This window comes from Anthonomus grandis, unplaced genomic scaffold, assembly GCF_022605725.1.
Source record: "Anthonomus grandis grandis unplaced genomic scaffold, icAntGran1.3 ctg00000490.1, whole genome shotgun sequence".
Lineage (NCBI taxonomy): Eukaryota > Metazoa > Arthropoda > Insecta > Coleoptera > Curculionidae > Anthonomus > Anthonomus grandis.
Genome location: NW_026088515.1, coordinates 1 through 14,983, shown reverse-complemented (window position 1 = coordinate 14,983; position 14,983 = coordinate 1). Strand labels below are relative to the sequence as shown.

The window sequence follows — 14,983 nt, the reverse complement described above, 5'->3', positions numbered from 1 at the left end:
AATTTTTTTAATTTTGATAATTATGTACAAGGTGCCCCTCTGCAAGGAGTACTTGACAGTTTTTAAATGAAAGCTCTATCTTTAATAACAAAAAAGTTATGCAAAATTTTAGATCTAAAAAAGTACATGTTAATTGTAAAAAACCGAAATTTCGATTTTTTTCAAAAACCGTAAATTTTTGAGTTTTTCATAATTACGTACTAGGTGCCCCTTTGCAAGGAGTACTTAACAGTTTTTAAATGAAAGCTCTATCTTTAATAACAAAAAAGTTATGCAAAATTTTCGATCTAAAAAAGTACATGTTAATAGTAAAAAACCGAAATTTTGATTTTTCTCAAAAACTATAATTTTTTTAATTTTGATAATTATGTGCAAGGTGCCCCTCTGCAAGGAGTACTTGACAGTTTCTAAATGAAAGCTCTATCTTTAATAACAAAAAAGTTATGCAAAATTTTCGATCTAAAAAAGTACATGATAATTGTAAAAAATCGAAATTTCGACTTTTCTCAAAAACTTTAATTTTTCCAATTTTGATAATTATGTGCAAGGTGCCCCTCTGCAAGGAGTACTTAAGAGTTTTTAAATGAAAGCTCTATCTTTAATAACAAAAAAGTTATGCAAAATTTTCGATCTAAAAAAGTACATGATAATTGTAAAAAACCGAAATTTCGATTTTTCTCAAAAACTATAATTGTTCCAATTTTGATAATTATGTGCAAGATGCCCCTTTGCAAGGAGTACTTGACAGTTTTTAAATGAAAGCTCTATCTTTAATAACAAAAAAGTTATGCAAAATTTTCGATCTAAAAAAGTACATGATAATTGTAAAAAATCGAAATTTCGACTTTTCTCAAAAACTATAATTTTTCCAATTTTGATAATTATGTGCAAGGTGCCCCTCTGCAAGGAGTACTTGAGAGTTTTTAAATGAAAGCTCTATCTTTAATAACAAAAAAGTTATGCAAAATTTTCGATCTAAAAAAGTACATGATAATTGTAAAAAACCGAAATTTCGATTTTTCTCAAAAACTATAATTGTTCCAATTTTGATAATTATGTGCAAGGTGCCCCTTTGCAAGGAGTATTTGACAGTTTTTAAATGAAAGCTCTATCTTTAATAACAAAAAAGTTATGCAAAATTTTCGATCTAAAAAAAGTACATGATAATTGTAAAAAACCGAAATTTCGACTTTTCTCAAAAACTATAATTGTTCCAATTTTGATAATTATGTGCAAGGTGCCCCTCTGCAAGGAGTACTTGACAGTTTTTAAATGAAAGCTCTATCTTTAATAACAAAAAAGTTATGCAAAATTTTCGATCTAAAAAAGTACATGATGATTGTAAAAAATCGAAATTTCGACTTTTCTCAAAAACTATATTTGTTCCAATTTTGATAATTATGTGCAAGGTGCCCCTCTGCAAGGAGTACTTGAGAGTTTTTAAATGAAAGCTCTATCTTTAATAACAAAAAAGTTATGCAAAATTTTCGATCTAAAAAAGTACATGATAATTGTAAAAAATCGAAATTTCGACTTTTCTCAAAAACTATAATTTTTCCAATTTTGATAATTATGTGCAAGGTGCCCCTCTGCAAGGAGTACTTGACAGTTTTTAAATGAAAGCTCTATCTTTAATAACAAAAAAGTTATGCAAAATTTTCGATCTAAAAAAGTACATGTTAATTGTAAAAAACCGAAATTTTGATTTTTCTCAAAAACTATAATTTTTTTAATTTTGATAATTATGTGCAAGGTGCCCCTTTGCAAGGAGTACTTGACAGTTTTTAAATGAAAGCTCTATCTTTAATAACAAAAAAGTTATGCAAAATTTTCGATCTAAAAAAGTACATGATAATTGTAAAAAACCGAAATTTCGATTTTTCTCAAAAACTATAATTTTTCCAATTTTGATAATTATGTGCAAGGTGCCGCTCTGCAAGGAGTACTTGACAGTTTTTAAATGAAAGCTCTATCTTTAATAACAAAAAAGTTATGCAAAATTTTCGATCTAAAAAAGTACATGATAATTGTAAAAAATCGAAATTTCGACTTTTCTCAAAAACTATAATTTTTCCAATTTTGATAATTATGTGCAAGGTGCCCCTTTGCAAGGAGTACTTGACAGTTTTTAAATGAAAGCTCTATCTTTAATAACAAAAAAGTTATGCAAAATTTTCGATCTAAAAAAGTACATGATAATTGTAAAAAATCGAAATTTCGACTTTTCTCAAAAACTATAATTTTTCCAATTTTGATAATTATGTGCAAGGTGCCGCTCTGCAAGGAGTACTTGACAGTTTTTAAATGAAAGCTCTATCTTTAATAACAAAAAAGTTATGCAAAATTTTCGATCTAAAAAAGTACATGATAATTGTAAAAAATCGAAATTTCGACTTTTCTCAAAAACTATATTTGTTCCAATTTTGATAATTATGTGCAAGGTGCCCCTCTGCAAGGAGTACTTGAGAGTTTTTAAATGAAAGCTCTATCTTTAATAACAAAAAAGTTATGCAAAATTTTCGATCTAAAAAAGTACATGTTAATTGTAAAAAACCGAAATTTTGATTTTTCTCAAAAACTATAATTTTTTTAATTTTGATAATTATGTGCAAGGTGTCCTTCTGCAAGGAGTACTTGACAGTTTTTAAATGAAAGCTTTATCTTTAATAACAAAAAAGTTATGCAAAATTTTCGATCCAAAAAAGTACATGTTAATTGTAAAAAATCGAAATTTCGACTTTTCTCAAAAACTATAATTTTTCCAATTTTGATAATTATGTGCAAGGTGCCCTTCTGCAAGGAGTACTTGACAGTTGTTAAATGAAAGCTCTATCTTTAATAACAAAAAAGTTATGCAAAATTTTCGATCTAAAAAAGTACATGTTAATTGTAAAAAACCGAAATTTTGATTTTTCTCAAAAACAATATTTTTTTTAATTTTGATAATTATGTGCAAGGTGCCCCTCTGCAAGGAGTACTTGACAGTTTTTAAATGAAAGCTCTATCTTTAATAACAAAAAAGTTATGCAAAATTTTCGATCTAATAAAGTACATGTTAATGGTAAAAAACCGAAATTTCGATAAAAAGACTTATTCATACTATCCCCCTAGCACAATCCGTTCTACAATAATTATAAAAACAAACATGATATAGCTTGACTTGCCTTAATCCTAACTTCTTCTGACTCGTCTTGCATCAGTCTGATCAGTTTATCACAGACAGTTTCCAATGGAACTTTCGGTTTATTCTCGGGTAGTAGTTCGGCGTAGAACAAACCGGTGACAAGGGCGGCATTGGCCCTTAGACACGACCTTTAAACCAGTTCGTCCTCGATTTGACCCCCAGATAACCTTGATATCATTGATTCCATATATCCCTAATTAAATTCAAAATATATTACAGACGAACTGCATTAATATTACATTTAAGGTGCTGCCATTTACTTACCATGCGTTTAATTAACTCCTTAATAAAATCCGTGAACATCAAGTCGGTTTCGTCGCCCAAACACTCCTGGATCATGCGGTTTACCTCCAGACAATCCAGATAAGGGCCGACCTTCTGGATCGTACTTTTACAGGCCTAAATGGGGTAGATGCATGAGTTAAGTGAGTAAAATGATCCAAAAAGTCATACCTTGACAACATACACGTCTGGATCGCATAGATGCAAAAGTAAAGTGATGAGGTTCCCTTGGATCTGCTCCTTGGATGCCTCCAAATTGGTCTCCTAACCAAGGGACGTTGCCAGATCTCCTAATAACTGGATCGAAGTCCTCCTTAGACGTGGATCCTCTTGACTGAATAGGAACTTGATCCTCACTGCTGCGGTAACTTGAAAGGGATGGAATTTGTACCCTGGCAAACTGTTCAGGAGTTTCGAGAAGGATTGCAACGATTCCAGGATCAGCTCGCTTTCGTTCCTAGATAAGGAAGAATAGGTCCATCATTTTGTAAATGATTAAAATAAGAATAGGATCTTTCAAGGAACCTACGGTTAAGTTGATCGTTGTCGAGTTATTTCTTCAGGTCCTATTTATTTATTAAGAAATAAATCCTGGAATTTTCACTGAATTGACTTAGAAAATGGACAATATTGATAATGTGGACTAAAAACTCAATAAAATCCATATCGAGATTTGATCACCAGAAACAAAGTCAGTGATAATTACAGGAAACAAGATCAGGAAAGCTTGCCGGTCATTTATCAGTCAATAAAATCAATCAATTAATAAATTGTCACTGTCAAAATTAGATGTTTTATTTGTGATTCTCCTGGAAGAGATTTATTTAAAGTAAGTATGTGTAAAGGTCACCCAGGTATTTCAGGTCTTTAAAGAAGAAGAGGGAGAAGAAGAAGAAGAAGAATAAAAAGAAACTTTGGCCTCAACTGCCTGTAAGAAATCAATAATTTTTTCCAGAAGAAGAGAAGAAAAAGAGAAGTAGCAGTAACCAAAGTGAGAAGAGAAATGAGGGAAGAGAAGGGAAGGGACAGATATTGAAACGCTTACAGAAGTCGGGGAAACCAGATATCTGTATATGTATAAACCAGTAGTCTGTCCCTTTCTCACCCTCGTTTCGTTCTCACTCTCGTTACTGCTACTTCTCTTCTTCTTCTTCAAAGGTGTCATATACGCGAAAGAAGTTATTGATGTGCCAAACCTGCCATTCTGCCCATGATTTAAACACCTTATAACAATAAATCTTTTTTTGGATTAAAAATAGAACAAATTATAAAGAATAACATTTAACCATAAAACGAAAAATAAAGGACTTATGGTAAGGTTTCTAAAAAATTTGAAATTTTTTAAAAATTGAAATTTTTTTTTTTCTGGAAACCGATAAATCATCCAAAACACGTCAAAAAAGTCTTATAAAATTTTTTTGAAAAATTTACCACTAAAAAGTTATACCCAATTTTCCCAAAAAATTGTCTGCAAAAGATCCAAGGGGGTACCCATGGAAAAAAGTTCATAATTACGGTTTTTATTTTTTTTCGAGAAAACTATTGGTTGGAGAAAAAAATTGTTTTAGCAAAAGTTATTTAGAATCTCAATGCGCATAAGATGCAGTAGAAAAATAATTTTTAGGTTCAGCAGTTTTCCAGAAAATTGGAAAAAACCTTTAAACAGTTTTTCCTCATTTTATCGAAAACCAATGGGAATATGAAAAACTTTCTTCTAGCATTGAATTCCCGATCAAAAATAGAACAAATCATAAAGAATAACATTTAGTTAAAAAATTAAAAATAAAGGAGTTATGAGAAATTTTTGAAAAATTTGACGATTTTTAAGTCAAAACTGAAAAAAAAATTTTTGAATTTTTTTTTTTTTATAAACCGATAAATCATCGAAAACACTTCAAAAAAGTCTCATAAAACTTTTTTAAAAAATTTACCAATAAAAAGTTATACCCAATTTTCCCAAAAAATTGTCTGCAAGAGATCCAAGGGGTACCCATGGAAAAATGTTCATAATTACGGTTTTTATTTTTTTTTCGAGAAAACTATTGGTTGGAAAAAAAAATTGTTTAAACAAAAGTTGTTTAGAATCTTAATGCGCATAAGATACAGTAGAAAAATCATTTTCAAGTCCAACAGTTTTCTAGAAAATGGGGAAAAACCTTTAAACAGTTTTTCCTCATTTTCTCCAAAAACCAGTACGAATATGGAAAATTTTCTTTTAGCATTGAATTCCTGATCAAAAATAGAACAAATCATAAAAAACGACATTTATCCGTAAAACAAAAAATAACAGAGTTATAGAAGATTTTTGAGAAAAGTTAAGAAACTTACCCTAAATTGTGATAATCCAAGCAGTTCATCAAAATGCTTAGTATCTGATTGCAGTACCGCACTACGAGCTCCTTACTCAAATTCTCCGCAGCATACCCCAATCCTTGAACCCCAATCTTCCGCACCAAGCAGCTCTGGTCCAGCTGGACATCCAGAATCATCTCCAGTAGATTTTTTATCAAAACCGCCTGTTTGCTCTCTACATTGTCCTTGATCAAGTAGGTAAAGAAAGCGACCACTAACGTCCTCTGGTGTATCAGGTCCGACCGAATAATAGGCCCATAAAGGAGACGATCCATGACAAACTGTGCTGCATGTCTCGATATACGTCCCCCACCACTGTTTCGGTCATTTTTAGAGGTTGGTCCTGGTCGATGCAGAGAGAGCTGAAGGATAAAAGGTTCGGTCAGATGTGAACGAGTGAGTCAACCCTTATTCCCCCCACCCACCCCACACTGTTTTTCAGTAAGAAATTATATACTCCCTCCTTTCCATTATTACAACTATACCAGCGGATTGTTCTCATTAGGTAGATCACGAAAATACCGGGTTATAAGGAAATCCGAGCAGAACTAAGAAATCGGGTATTTCTTCGACCTCGTTTTTGAGGCGAAAGATGGGCTCCAAGTTATCGATCTAATAAAGTACATGGTAATGGTAAAAACCGAAATTTCGATTTTTGAAGAAAACCGTAAATTTTTCAGTTCTTAATAATTTCGTACAAGATGCCCCTTTACTAAGAGTACTTGACATTTTTTAAATGAAAGCTCTATCTTTATTACCAAAAAAGTTACGCAAAATTTTCGATCTAAAAAAGTACATGTTGATTGTAAAAAACCGAAAATTCGATTTTTCTCAAAAACTATAATTTTTTCAATTTTGATAATTATGTGCAAGGTGCCCCTTTGCCAAAAGTACTTGACAGTTTTTAAATGAAAGCTCTATCATTAATAACAAAAAAGTTATGCAAAATTTTCGATCTAAAAAAGTACATGTTAATTGTAAAAAACCGAAATTTCGATTTTTCTCAAAAACTAAAATTTTTTAAATTTTGATAATTATGTGCAAGGTGCCCCTTTGCCAGGAGTACTTGACAATTTTTAAATGAAAGCTCTATCTTTAATAATAAAAAAGTTAGGCAAAATTTTCGATCTAAAAAAGTACATGTTAATTGTGAAAAACCGAAATTTCGATTTTTCTCAAAAACTAAAATTTTTTTAATTTTGATAATTATGTGCAACGTGCCCCTTTGCCAGGAGTACTTGACAATTTTTAAATGAAAGCTCTATCTTTAATAACAAAAAAGTTATGCAAAATTTTCGATCTAAAAAAGTACATGTTAATAGTAAAAAAACGAAATTTCGATTTTTCTTAAAAACCGTAAACTTTTCAATTTTTGGTAATTACGTACAAGGTGCCCCTTCACAAGGAGCACTTAACAGTTTTTAAATGAAAGCTCTATCTTTAATAGTAAAAAAGTTATGCAAAATTTTCGATCTAAAAAACTACATGTTAATAGTAAAAAAACCGAAATTTCGATTTTTCTCAAAAACTATAACTTTTTCAATTTTGATAATTATGTTCAAGGTGCCCCTTTGCAAGGAGTACTTGACAGTTTTTAAATGAAAGCTCTATCTTTAATAACAAAAAAGTTATGCAAAATTTTCGATCTAAAAAAGTACATGTTAATTGTAAAAAACCGAAATTTCGATTTTTTTCAAAAACCGTAAATTTTTGAGTTTTTCATAATTACGTACTAGGTGCCCATTTGCAAGGAGTACTTAACAGTTTTTAAATGAAAGCTCTATCTTTAATAACAAAAAAGTTATGCAAAATTTTAGATCTAAAAAAGTACATGTTAATTGTAAAAAACCGAAATTTAGATTTTTCTCAAAAACTATAATTTTTTCAATTTTGATAATTATGTGCAAGGTGCCCCTTTGCCAGGAGTCCTTGACAGTTTTTAAATGAAAGCTCTATCTTTAATAACAAAAAAGTTATGCAAAATTTTCGATCTAAAAAAGTACATGTTAATTGTAAAAAACCGAAATTTCGATTTTTCTCAAAAACTATAAATTTTTCAGTTTTTGGTAATTAGGTACAAGATGCCCCTTCACAAGGAACACTTGACAGTTTTTAAATGAAGGCTCTATCTCTAATACCAAAAAAGTTATGCAAAATATTCGATCTAATAAAGTACATGTTAATAGTAAAATACCGAAATTTCGATTTTTCTCAAAAACTATAAATTTTTCAGTCTTTGGTAATTAGGTACAAGATGCCCCTTCACAAAGAACACTTGACAGTCTTTAAATGAAGGCTCTATCTCTAGTAACAAAAAAGTTATGCAAAATTTTCGATCTAATAAAGTACATGTTAATAGTAAAATACCGAAATTTCGATTTTTCTCAAAAACTATAAATTTTTCAGTTTTTGGTAATTAGGTACAAGATGCCCCTTCACAAGGAACACTTGACAGTTTTTAAATGAAGGCTCTATCTCTAATAACAAAAAAAGTTATGCAAAATTTTCGATCTAATAAAGTACATGTTAATGGTAAAAAACCGAAATTTCCATTTTTCTCAAAAACTATAAATTTTTCAGTTTTTGGTAATTAGGTACAAGATGCCCCTTCACAAGGAACACTTGACAGTTTTTAAATGAAGGCTCTATCTCTAATAACAAAAAAGTTATGCAAAATTTTCGATCTAATAAAGTACATGTTAATAGTAAAATACCGAAATTTCGATTTTTCTCAAAAACTATAAATTTTTCAGTCTTTGGTAATTAGGTACAAAATGCCCCTTCACAAAGAACACTTGACAGTCTTTAAATGAAGGCTCTATTTCTAGTAACAAAAAAGTTATGCAAAATTTTCGATCTAAAAAAGTACATGTTAATAGTAAAATACCAAAATTTCGATTTTTCTCAAAAACTATAAATTTTTCAGTTTTTGGTAATTAGGTACAAGATGCCCCTTCACAAGAAACACTTGACAGTTTTTAAATGAAGGATCTATCTCTAATAACAAAAAAGTTATGCAAAATTTTCGATCTAATAAAGTACATGTTAATGGTAAAAAACCGAAATTTCGATTTTTCTCAAAAACTATAAATTTTTCAGTTTTTGGTAATTAGGTACAAGATGCCCCTTCACAAGGAACACTTGACAGTTTTTAAATGAAGGCTCTATCTCTAATAACAAAAAAGTTATGCAAAATTTTCGATCTAATAAAGTACATGTTAATTGTAAAAAACCGAAATTTCGATTTTTCTCAAAAACTATAATTTTTTAAATTTTGATAATTATGTGCAAGGTGCCCCTTTGCCAGGAGTCCTTGACAGTTTTTAAATGAAGGCTCTATCTCTAATAACAAAAAAGTTATGCAAAATTTTCGATCTAAAAAAGTACATGTTAATTGTAAAAACCGAAATTTCGATTTTTCTCAAAAACTATAATTTTTTAAATTTTGATAATTATGTGCAAGGTGCCCCTTTGCCAGGAGTCCTTGACAGTTTTTAAATGAAGGCTCTATCTCTAATAACAAAAAAGTTATGCAAAATTTTCGATCTAATAAAGTACATGTTAATAGTAAAATACCGAAATTTCGATTTTTCTTAAAAACTATAAATTTTTCAGTCTTTGGTAATTAGGTACAAGATGCCCCTTCACAAGGAACACTTGACAGTTTTTAAATGAAGGCTCTATCTCTAATAACAAAAAAGTTATGCAAAATTTTCGATCTAATAAAGTACATGTTAATAGTAAAATACCAAAATTTCGATTTTTCTCAAAAACTATACATTTTTCAGTTTTTGGTAATTAGGTACAAGATGCCTCTTCACAAGAAACACTTGACAGTTTTTAAATGAAGGCTCTATCTCTAATAACAAAAAAGTTATGCAAAATATTCGATCTAATAAAGTACATGTTAATGGTAAAAAACCGAAATTTCGATTTTTCTCAAAAACTATAAATTTTTCAGTTTTTGGTAATTAGGTACAAGATGCCCCTTCACAAGGAACACTTGACAGTTTTTAAATGAAGGCTCTATCTCTAATAACAAAAAAGTTATGCAAAATTTTCGATCTAAAAAAGTACATGTTAATTGTAAAAAACCGAAATTTCGATTTTTCTCAAAAACTATAAGTTTTTAAATTTTGATAATTATGTGCAAGGTGCCCCTTTGCCAGGAGTCCTTGACAGTTTTTAAATGAAGGCTCTATCTCTAAAAACAAAAAAGTTATGCAAAATTTTCGATCTAAAAAAGTACATGTTAATTGTAAAAACCGAAATTTCGATTTTTCTCAAAAACTATAATTTTTTAAATTTTGATAATTATGTGCAAGGTGCCCCTTTGCCAGGAGTCCTTGACAGTTTTTAAATGAAGGCTCTATCTCTAATAACAAAAAAGTTATGCAAAATTTTCGATCTAATAAAGTACATGTTAATAGTAAAATACCGAAATTTCGATTTTTCTCAAAAACTATAAATTTTTCAGTCTTTGGTAATTAGGTACAAGATGCCCCTTCACAAGGAACACTTGACAGTTTTTAAATGAAGGCTCTATCTCTAATAACAAAAAAGTTATGCAAAATTTTCGATCTAATAAAGTACATGTTAATAGTAAAATACCAAAATTTCGATTTTTCTCAAAAACTATAAATTTTTCAGTTTTTGGTAATTAGGTACAAGATGCCTCTTCACAAGGAACACTTGACAGTTTTTAAATGAAGGCTCTATCTCTAATAACAAAAAAGTTATGCAAAATATTCGATCTAATAAAGTACATGTTAATGGTAAAAAACCGAAATTTCGATTTTTCTCAAAAACTATAAATTTTTCAGTTTTTGGTAATTAGGTACAAGATGCCCCTTCACAAGGAACACTTGACAGTTTTTAAATGAAGGCTCTATCTCTAATAACAAAAAAGTTATGCAAAATTTTCGATCTAATAAAGTACATGTTAATAGAAAAATACCAAAATTTCGATTTTTCTCAAAAACTATAAATTTTTCAGTTTTTGGTAATTAGGTACAAGATGCCTCTTCACAAGGAACACTTGACAGTTTTTAAATGAAGGCTCTATCTCTAATAACAAAAAAGTTATGCAAAATTTTCGATCTAATAAAGTACATGTTAATGGTAAAAAACCGAAATTTCGATTTTTCTCAAAAACTATAAAATTTTCAGTTTTTGGTAATTAGGTACAAGATGCCCTTTCAAAAGGAACACTTGACAGTTTTTAAATGAAGGCTCTATCTCTAATAACAAAAAAGTTATGCAAAATTTTCGATCTAAAAAAGTACATGTTAATTGTAAAAACCGAAATTTCGATTTTTCTCAAAAACTATAATTTTTTAAATTTTGATAATTATGTGCAAGGTGCCCCTTTGCCAGGAGTCCTTGACAGTTTTTAAATGAAAGCTCTATCTTTAATAATAAAAAAGTTATGCAAAATTTTCGATCTAAAAAAGTACATGTTAATTGTAAAAAACCGAAATTTCGATTTTTCTCAAAAACTATAATATTTTTAGTTTTTGATTATTACGTACAAGGTGCCCCTCTGCAAGGAGTACTTGACAGTTTTTAAATGAAAGCTCTATCTTTAATAACAAAAAAGTTATGCAAAATTTTCGATCTAAAAAAGTACATGTTAATTGTAAAAAACCGAAATTTCGATTTTTCTCAAAAACTACAATTTTTTTAGTTTTTGATTATTACGTACAAGGTGCCCCTTTGCAAGGAGTACTTGACAGTTTTTAAATGAAAGCTCTATCTTTAATAACAAAAAAGTTATGCAAAATTTTCGATCTTAAAAAGTACATGTTAATTGTAAAAAACCGAAATTTCGATTTTTCTTAAAAACTATAATTTTTTCAATTTTGATAATTATGTGCAAGGTGCCCCTTTACCAGGAGTACTTGACAGTTTTTAAATGAAAGCTCTATCTTTAATAACAAAAGTGTTATGCAAAATTTTCGATCTAAAAAAGTACATGTTAATTGTAAAAAACCGAAATTTCGATTTTTCTCAAAAACTATAATTTTTTCAATTTTGATAATTATGTGCAAAGTGCCCCCTTGCGAGGAGTACTTGGCAGTTTTTAAATGAAAGCTCTATCTTTAATAACAAAAAAGTTATGCAAAATTTTCGATCTAAAAAAGGACATGTTAATTGTAAACAACCGAAATTTCGATTTTTCTCAAACACTATAATTTTTCCAATTTTGATAATTATGTGCAAGGTACCCCTCTGCAAGGAGTTCTTGACAGTTTTTAAATGAAAGCTCTATCTTTAATAACAAAAAAGTTATGCAAAATTTTCGATCTAAAAAAGTACATGTTAATTGTAAAAAACCGAAACTTTGATTTTTCTCAAAAACTATAATATTTTTATTTTTCATAATTACATACAAGATGCACCTTTGCAAGGGGTACTTGGCAGTTTTTAAATGAAAGCTCTATCTTTAATAACAAAAAAGTTATGCAAAATTTTCGATCTAAAAAAGTACATGTTAATTGTAAAAAACCGAAATTTTGATTTTTCTCAAAAACTATAATATTTTTAGTTTTTGATTATTACGTACAAGGACTCTCACGAGATGTGTTACTTGACAGTTTTTAAATGAAAGCTCTATCTTTAATAATAAAAAAGTTATGCAAAATTTTCGATCTAAAAAAGTACATGTTAATTGTAAAAAACCGAAATTTCGATTTTTCTCAAAAACTATAATATTTTTAGTTTTTGATTATTACGTACAAGGTGCCCCTCTGCAAGGAGTACTTGACAGTTTTTAAATGAAAGCTCTATCTTTAATAACAAAAAAGTTATGCAAAATTTTCGATCTAAAAAAGTACATGTTAATTGTAAAAAACCGAAATTTTGATTTTTTTCAAAAACTATAGTTTTTTTAATTTTGATATTTATGTACAAGGTGCCCCTCTGCAAGGAGTACTTGACAGTTTTTAAATGAAAGCTCTATCTTTAATAACAAAAAAGTTATGCAAAATTTTCGATCTAAAAAAGTACATGTTAATTGTAAAAAACCGAAATTTCGATTTTTCTCAAAAACTACAATTTTTTTAGTTTTTGATTATTCCGTACAAGGTGCCCCTTTGCAAGGAGTACTTGACAGTTTTTAAATGAAAGCTCTATCTTTAATAACAAAAAAGTTATGCAAAATTTTCGATCTAAAAAAGTACATGTTAATTGTAAAAAAACCGAAATTTCGATTTTTCTTAAAAACTATAATTTTTTCAATTTTGATAATTATGTGCAAGGTGCCCCTTTACCAGGAGTACTTGACAGTTTTTAAATGAAAGCTCTATCTTTAATAACAAAAGTGTTATGCAAAATTTTCGATCTAAAAAAGTACACTCTCACGAGATGTGTCGAAATTTCGATTTTTCTCAAAAACTATAATTTTTTCAATTTTGATAATTATGTGCAAAGTGCCCCCTTGCGAGGAGTACTTGGCAGTTTTTAAATGAAAGCTCTATCTTTAATAACAAAAAAGTTATGCAAAATTTTCGATCTAAAAAAGGACATGTTAATTGTAAACAACCGAAATTTCGATTTTTCTCAAACACTATAATTTTTCCAATTTTGATAATTATGTGCAAGGTGCCCCTTTGCCAGGAGTCCTTGACAGTTTTTAAATGAAAGCTCTATCTTTAATAATAAAAAAGTTATGCAAAATTTTCGATCTAAAAAAGTACATGTTAATTGTAAAAAAACCGAAATTTTGATTTTTCTCAAAAACTATAATTTTTTTAGTTTTCATAATTACGTACAAGATGCACCTTTGCAAGGAGTACTTGGCAGTTTTTAAATGAAAGCTCTATCTTTAATAACAAAAAAGTTATGCAAAATTTTCGATCTAAAAAAGGACATGTTAATTGTAAACAACCGAAATTTCGATTTTTCTCAAACACTATAATTTTTCCAATTTTGATAATTATGTGCAAGGTGCCCCTCTGCAAGGAGTTCTTGACAGTTTTTAAATGAAAGCTCTATCTTTAATAACAAAAAAGTTATGCAAAATTTTCGATCTAAAAAAGTACATGTTAATTGTAAAAAACCGAAATTTTGATTTTTCTCAAAAACTATAATTTTTTTAGTTTTCATAATTACGTACAAGATGCACCTTTGCAAGGGGTACTTGGCAGTTTTTAAATGAAAGCTCTATCTTTAATAACAAAAAAGTTATGCAAAATTTTCGATCTAAAAAAGTACATGTTAATTGTAAAAAACCGAAATTTTGATTTTTCTCAAAAACTATAATTTTTTTAGTTTTCATAATTACGTACAAGATGCACCTTTGCAAGGAGTACTTGGCAGTTTTTAAATGAAAGCTCTATCTTTAATAACAAAAAAGTTATGCAAAATTTTCGATCTAAAAAAGTACATGTTAATTGTAAAAAACCGAAATTTTGATTTTTTTCAAAAACTATAATTTTTTTAATTTTGATAATTATGTACAAGGTGCCCCTCTGCAAGGAGTACTTGACAGTTTTTAAATGAAAGCTCTATCTTTAATAACAAAAAAGTTATGCAAAATTTTCGATCTAAAAAAGTACATGTTAATTGTAAAAAACCGAAATTTTGATTTTTCTCAAAAACTATAATTTTTTTAGTTTTCATAATTACGTACAAGATGCACCTTTGCAAGGGGTACTTGGCAGTTTTTAAATGAAAGCTCTATCTTTAATAACAAAAAAGTTATGCAAAATTTTCGATCTAAAAAAGTACATGTTAATTGTAAAAAACCGAAATTTTGATTTTTCTCAAAAACTATAATTTTTTTAGTTTTCATAATTACGTACAAGATGCACCTTTGCAAGGGGTACTTGGCAGTTTTTAAATGAAAGCTCTATCTTTAATAACAAAAAAGTTATGCAAAATTTTCGATCTAAAAAAGTACATGTTAATTGTAAAAAACCGAAATTTTGATTTTTCTCAAAAACTATAATTTTTTTAGTTTTCATAATTACGTACAAGATGCACCTTTGCAAGGAGTACTTGGCAGTTTTTAAATGAAAGCTCTATCTTTAATAACAAAAAAGTTATGCAAAATTTTCGATCTAAAAAAGTACATGTTAATTGTAAAAACCGAAATTTCGATTTTTCTCAAAAACTATAATTTTTTAAATTTTGATAATTATGTGCAACTCTCACGAGATGTGT

The 14,983-nt window shown here is 28.8% G+C and overlaps 2 long non-coding RNA genes across 6 annotated transcripts; one reads left to right on the top strand and one right to left on the bottom strand.

The window, feature by feature from the left end:
* Positions 1–235: 235 nt before the first annotated feature.
* Positions 236–14,403, top strand: LOC126749661 (uncharacterized). Of its 5 annotated transcripts, none has more exons than XR_007665242.1 (3): positions 236–376; positions 1,582–1,753; positions 14,282–14,403. It is a non-coding gene; the product is annotated as an uncharacterized LOC126749661 (long non-coding RNA). The 5 variants fall into 5 exon arrangements; XR_007665243.1 differs by lacking the exon at positions 14,282–14,403 and adding an exon at positions 12,732–12,834; XR_007665241.1 differs by lacking the exon at positions 14,282–14,403 and adding an exon at positions 12,560–12,681.
* On the bottom strand, positions 2,959–5,932 carry LOC126749660 (uncharacterized). The gene is made up of 4 exons (XR_007665240.1): positions 5,795–5,932; positions 3,638–3,923; positions 3,449–3,583; positions 2,959–3,377 (listed from the first exon to the last, which is right to left on the bottom strand). It is a non-coding gene; the product is annotated as an uncharacterized LOC126749660 (long non-coding RNA).
* Positions 14,404–14,983: the final 580 nt, after the last annotated feature.